The sequence below is a fragment of the Lagopus leucura genome, unplaced genomic scaffold (assembly GCF_019238085.1).
Source record: "Lagopus leucura isolate 7727_CA_CO unplaced genomic scaffold, USGS_WTPT01 Super-Scaffold_100016, whole genome shotgun sequence".
NCBI classification, from domain to species: Eukaryota; Metazoa; Chordata; class Aves; order Galliformes; family Phasianidae; genus Lagopus; species Lagopus leucura.
This window is the reverse complement of record NW_024962270.1, coordinates 3,529,121-3,535,369: the sequence shown is the minus strand read 5'-3', so window position 1 is coordinate 3,535,369 and position 6,249 is coordinate 3,529,121.

Genomic DNA, 6,249 nt, shown 5'->3' with positions numbered 1-6,249 from the left:
TCCCTCTTCCTACCAATTTACTGAAGCTTTCAGTGAAATTATTTCTCAAAAATAAAGATGTGTGTGTCAGTGTAAACACTGTGATCAGTTAAATGCTAACTAGCACAAGTTTGTGAAGTCTTATTCGTTAATCTTTCAGACTGTATGAGAGAAGCAGCTTTTGAAGTGCAAAGTATTCTCATCATCATTATGTGTTCATAAAACAGGTTTTGTGCCTCATTCAAATGTGAGAATGCTGAAAGTGGCACGCAACCTTCTGTGCCACAGCCTGCATTGCTGCTGGCTTCCCTACATTCCTCTCACCCGGAAAAGTCTGAAGCAGTGACAAGTTTTCTGACATGGAACACCTTGGAATTCCCTCTTGTATTTCCTGATTTCTGTGCCTGAACTGCTATTGCACATGCTCCTTTTTTCATACTCCTTTTAGATGATTTCTAGTTTTGGAGGGATGCTCAGTTCAAATACTTCTGACTACATGATACTCTTTAGATGTGGTTTAAGAGACTCTTCTTCCTCTGAAGTTCCTGTATGCAAAGAAACAGACACTGATGAATGGAAAATTAATAGACGGAGCAGAGATCACAGTGATGGAACTTAAGTTACAGTGAACTCATTTTGTCACGTGGTGATGTGAAGGCATCCCTCAGCTTGCTCTTCTTGCACTTGCAGCAAGCCAGTCAACAGCTCTGCAACTTGGTCACCGATCTGCAGCTATTAACTCCTGCTGGGAGTTAAATAGTATTGACCTGGGCTCAGCAGTCTGCCATACAAACATACACTGGTTGGGTATGATCACTTGCTATTGTTCATTTTAAAGTGGTCTCTTGTTAAATACACTTAAGTCAAAACAGGAGTGAAAATTGGTGTCAGTAATTCGTACAGGTCACTCATATTGGCTGACAGGAGTTGTCCTCCTGATCCCTTGAGAAGGAATTTGAAGGCAGAACAAGGGGTAGTTTTGCAGTCTAGCCAGGGAAATTGTCCTATGTAAGGGGGTGATATGGAAAAGCTGACTTGGACATCTCTGAAGAAATGCAGGCTTTTGTGCCGGGCCTCCACAGCGCTTGTCAAGTGAGCTGTGAAATTCCAGTGTTTCATAGGAGTAAAGACCGACCTGTTGCTCTTTAAACCATTGCACTTCTCCCATCTGAAATCTCCATGAGTTCTTTATCTTTATTCTTAAAGCAGCAGTAGCCAGCTTTTGAAAGCACTACATCACAGTCCAATGTAGCTACCTGGGAAGGATCAGTACATCAGAGAACTTCACCATTTTTTTGCCCCTCATTTTTCTTCTTCAGATAAAATCAGGATATGTCAGGCTTCCTGGAATAAAGCTGTGGGGGCAGAGGAAGGTGGATTGACGGAACTTCTGTACAGCTGTGTCACCCCCCACTGCTCACGAGGGAGGTTAAGGGAAATGGCTCCAATGTGTAATTGCAATTATCAATAATTAAGTGGAAATTAGTGTTTGAACCCAGAGTTCAGAATCTGGAAATGCCAATGAAGTAAATGGGGCTATAAAACCACTGACTTAAGCATCTGTCATACTAAAGAGTGGCAGAGGCGCGAGGCATGCGCATCTCAAGGGACAGGAATAGCTCTCAGCAGAACTGGGTAGAAATGAGAACTCTCCCGTGGGAATTTTCGGAGAAAACCTCACTGAAAAAAATTCTTGACAAGTAACTTTCTGTGTAAGAACTAAAAAGAATAGGAGGAGGGTGGGGGGAAGGAGAGAACTTTTCTTGTTTTTGTTACTTTTTTCCATCTGCCAAAAAACCATGTGGAATTACAGAACTGTATTTTCCTCTGCTTTCTGGTACTTTTTTTTTTTTTTTCTTCTACACAGCCAAGCTATGAAAAATTCAGAAAGTGAGGAAAAATAGTGTCTCAGCTTATTTACTGTTTTCTGTGTACTAAAAGATGTGAGCCTTTCACAGGGAACATAGAAAGTTACGTTTTCCCAATAGTGTATTTTCACTTATAAAATTAACCTCCTAAAGTTTTTACTTCTCTGTGAAACAATATATAATATTTTTTTTACAAAAATATGTTTCTGATGAAAAACATTCAGACAACCGTAGCGCTCAGGACCTTGCCCTCATTTTAGTTTAACTTTACAATCTTATTTTTTCCTTTGTCTCACACTGATGTTAAGGTTTGCTTTGCTTTAGCAAATTAATTGTATGGTCTGCTCTTCTGCTTCATATCATTCTTTCTCTGTCGCTTATTTATTAGCCCACCTGCTACACAGACAAAAAAGATAAGTGAATAAGCAGAAAAGCTGAGAATTTGGAAGATATTTAGCCCTAGAAACAGTAAACCAGGATGTTTCACTCTTGTGATGTGTGAATCGCATACTGAGTACAAGGATGATAGATCTGTTGGATAAGATGTGCTTTGCATTCTTCAGTGCTGTACACAACTGAAATTTAACTTAAAAAAATCTCACAGCATAAATATCTTTAAAAAGTATTTTTCAAAAATCTGCATAGTCTGGAAAAAAAAAAAATGCTGACGTGTCTACCATTAAATCTGATCTGTTCTTAATGACCACCAGCACTGATTCTTAATTTAAGCATGCTATCCAACTTTAAGGTATTTACTCTTGTGTGCTTAGCATGCGAATCCTGGCAGGTCACCTCCTTCTCTCACAGCTTACAGGAGTTTTAAAAGAAGAGATAGTTAATTATTTCATAGAATTCATTAAGATTTGAAAATACCTCTAAGATCCCTGAGTCCAATCTCAGCTCACCCCCACTGCATCTATAGCCATGTCCTTCAGTGACACACCTCCACTGTCCTGGAACACCTCCAGGGACGGTGACCCCATCACCCCCTGGGATCCAGTGCCCCTGCATCGCTGCTCTTTCTGAGAAGAAATTGTTCCTAATATCCAATCTGATTTCTCAAATAATGTGGAACTCAAACTTCCTTTTCTGTGTCCTCAAACAAAGTCTGTGGAAAAGCTCTCTCTTCAAGTATAAAACACAAACCTGTTTTGAGATGAGAAAGAAAAAAAAAGCTTTTTTTTTTTTAATCCAGTAATAAGAAAAAATTCTTTCATATTGCCTTTCATCTGTTAATCTGAAAGTCATGCACAAACTGAGCTGATTCACACTTGCACCACATGTTATTCCATGTAAGTTATGGTTTCAGCATTATCCTGTTCATTTTGCGTATTTGAGGGTGAGATGCCTATTCAGAGAGTATAAACTATTGCTCCTGGAGTTCAGCTCCTCACCCTTTGGCTTTAGCTGTTATCACTCAATACACTTTAACAAAAACATTCAACTGTCAGATAGCATAAGTGCTGCAGAGTTATGCTGTTAGTGTAACATTTTGGCCGATGGCTCTCTTACAACTTCGTAAAATGCAACTGGATGGACACTGGTAAGTGCTTTTGTTTGTTTTGTAGATCTTGGCTGCTAGCGTATGGGATACCTGATGGTTTACCTGGCAGTCAGAAAAGACATTGACTCAAAATTCAAAGCTTACTGTAAAAGAAGGAACAATGAAGGGGGAAGTTTTTTAATGAGAGAGTGGTGACATGCTGAAACAGGCTGCCCAGAGAGGTGGTGAACACCCCGTCCCTGAAGGTGTTCGAGGCCAGGTTGAATGGGGACCTGAGCAACCCTGCCTGCAGCAGGAGGGTTGGAATTTGGTGATACTTGAGATCCCTTCCAACCAGAGCCATTTTATGATTCTGTGATTACAGCTGATCCAACTGCTCTTTGTGGACCACTGACTCACTGGACTTTGTGATGATTTATTGCTTAATGCTTCACTTGTGATTCTTGTTTTTCTTGTAAACAGGTCATGATAACAAGTAAAGACAGTTTCAGAACATTTTTAGGCAGAAGCCCCACATTCTGCCTGGACTTGTATGAGTCAATCCCTGTGTGGGCAGAATGAGCAAAATGAGTTTGGGATGGGGCAGGTCCCACCATGCCTCATGGGGAGCATGGAGAAACAGTGGGAAATCTGTCGTGGAGAGCATTGTGTTATTGCCACACAGCCCCTTTCTTCACTGACCTCATACCCTAAGTGCCTCTTCAGTTAGAGGTCAGAGAGGTCTGTTAGCAGGGTTCAAAGATGATGGTTTTGTTAAGAGGAACAAGAGTGACTGAGTTCATTTAGATTGTTTGCAGTTGTCTTTGGAGATCAAGACTGTTATGTATGTGTTTGTTCAAACTTGCTCAATTAATAGTTTTTGTTTGATCTGGCAGATAAACTGTTTGCAGAGCAGTTCTCTGTGAGTGTTCCATTGATTATTTGATATTCTGTGTTTATCGCTAGGTTTGCATTCCTTGTGTTATATATGAGATGCAAGATTATTTAAGAAATGCCCAATCTGTAATGCATAATAGGTCCTCCATCAGGGTGAGTAGCAGCCTTTGGAGTTCAATATGAGAAACAGCTAACAGTATTAATGATCACAGAAAACAGTGGTATAACTTTGTGGTGTGTTAGCTATGCAGATAAATGAGTTCTGCCTTCATAACTTTTGTCCAATTGTGTTGGGGTTTTTTGTCCAGTTCAACTTCTGTTGAACCTTGTAAACCTTCTTGTGGTCATGCACTCAGAAGGAAATAAAGGGGGGAAAAAAAAAAGAACTGAAAACCTTAAATCGTATCCTGCATATATGAGTGTACAAATCCATAAACACACACACGTGTGCAGTGTCACAATTGTTAGAAAATCTACTATCCCTGGAAATCTGGGGTGAGCCTGTGTGTCAGCAGGGAAGTGTAGCTAATGAGTAAATTTGCTGTAGGTACCGCTTACCCCACATAACTGACTTCAAAGTTAAAACCAGTGAATTGTTGTTTGGAAAGGAGTCATACAAATTGGTTTTAGTTCCATGTCTTCTATGTACTGGAAATAGAAAGTGTTAGAAGTGAGGAATGATTGCCGCTTGTTTTTCCTCTAGGCACAGAAGCACATATTTCCAGGAGGTTTCCAAGTCTTTTGTCAAACAAACCGAAAAACCAGTGTATTTTTCTCTCTGCTTTGGTCACATGGACATAGTTATATGTTGAGTTTGGATTGAGGTTTGAGTCTGGGATGAAAGAAAGTGTATACAACTTAAGGTTTCTGTTAGATGAGGAAATAAAAAATAAGTGCAATCATTGGTATTGATCACCTGAAGCAGCTGGGAAGGGGTTGTGGATAAACAGAGATAAATAAATTATTCAGCCTATATATTGCTGCATTTTTGGAGGCTCGGAAATGTATGATAACAGCGAATCTTGTTAATGACTGACTGATCTTCACCTGTTGCCTAGATAATGGTCCCTCAGCTGCAGTGTAAGGGAAGTCTGGAAAATCAAACATTTCAAAGTCGCACTCGTTTCTGTGTTCCCCAGAGAAGGGAAATGCAGAATAAGTTTGCACTTATTCTAAAAGTAAGATTCTTGAAGGGCTGGTGTCGTCTTCTCTCTCATCTTGGGCTCCTGGTGCAGGCTGACACTAGGATTAGGGTGAGGGGTTGTGATTAGAGTTAGGATTTCAGGAAAAGAAATTTTAGAGTTAGGCTGAATGCTGTGTTCTATGTGGAATGGAACTGTAGGATAAGTGAGGTTGTCAGCAGTGATGAATGACAACTATTTGTTTTTCTTCTGGATTCTGTTCTCTTGGGTATCATTAAAGCTAGTGATAGCGTTAGCCATGGAGAAAGAATGTATTTATGAATTGGGTTTAGTGCTGCAGTACTGCAGAATCTCCAAAACTAAGTTAAACGTGAGCATAGGTATGGAAAAATAGATGATGTTTGGTTTTCATCAGGGATATATCACCTGGATGCAGATGAGGAAATAGCTAGGTTAAGTTATATTTGGAAGAGTTAGGCTTATTGCAGCATTCTCCTAGTCCATGAAATCTGGAATAAGGTTTAAGGTCAGCTGGGATGAGTTGCTTGTGTTTAGATTCCCTGTCATAGTTATGCCTGTGTTTAAGGAAAAGCTTTTATGAGTTCGCTTCAGGTAAAGTACAGTAGTCTGAAAATGGATGTATGCAGTCTTCATTTACTCTTTCATCACTTGGAAATGCTTAAAGGTAAAATGAACTTGATGCTGAAGCAGGGATAGGAAAACTCTGTGTTTTGCTGGATCTTCTGGGCTTTGGACAGGTAAAGGAATGTGGACTCAGAAGTGGTGGTCCGTATTTTATTTTGGTGAAAATCATTTTGGTGCCTCTAAACATTAGGACCAGGCTTTAGTTAAGGATGGGATTTGGGGGGGGGGGGGGGGG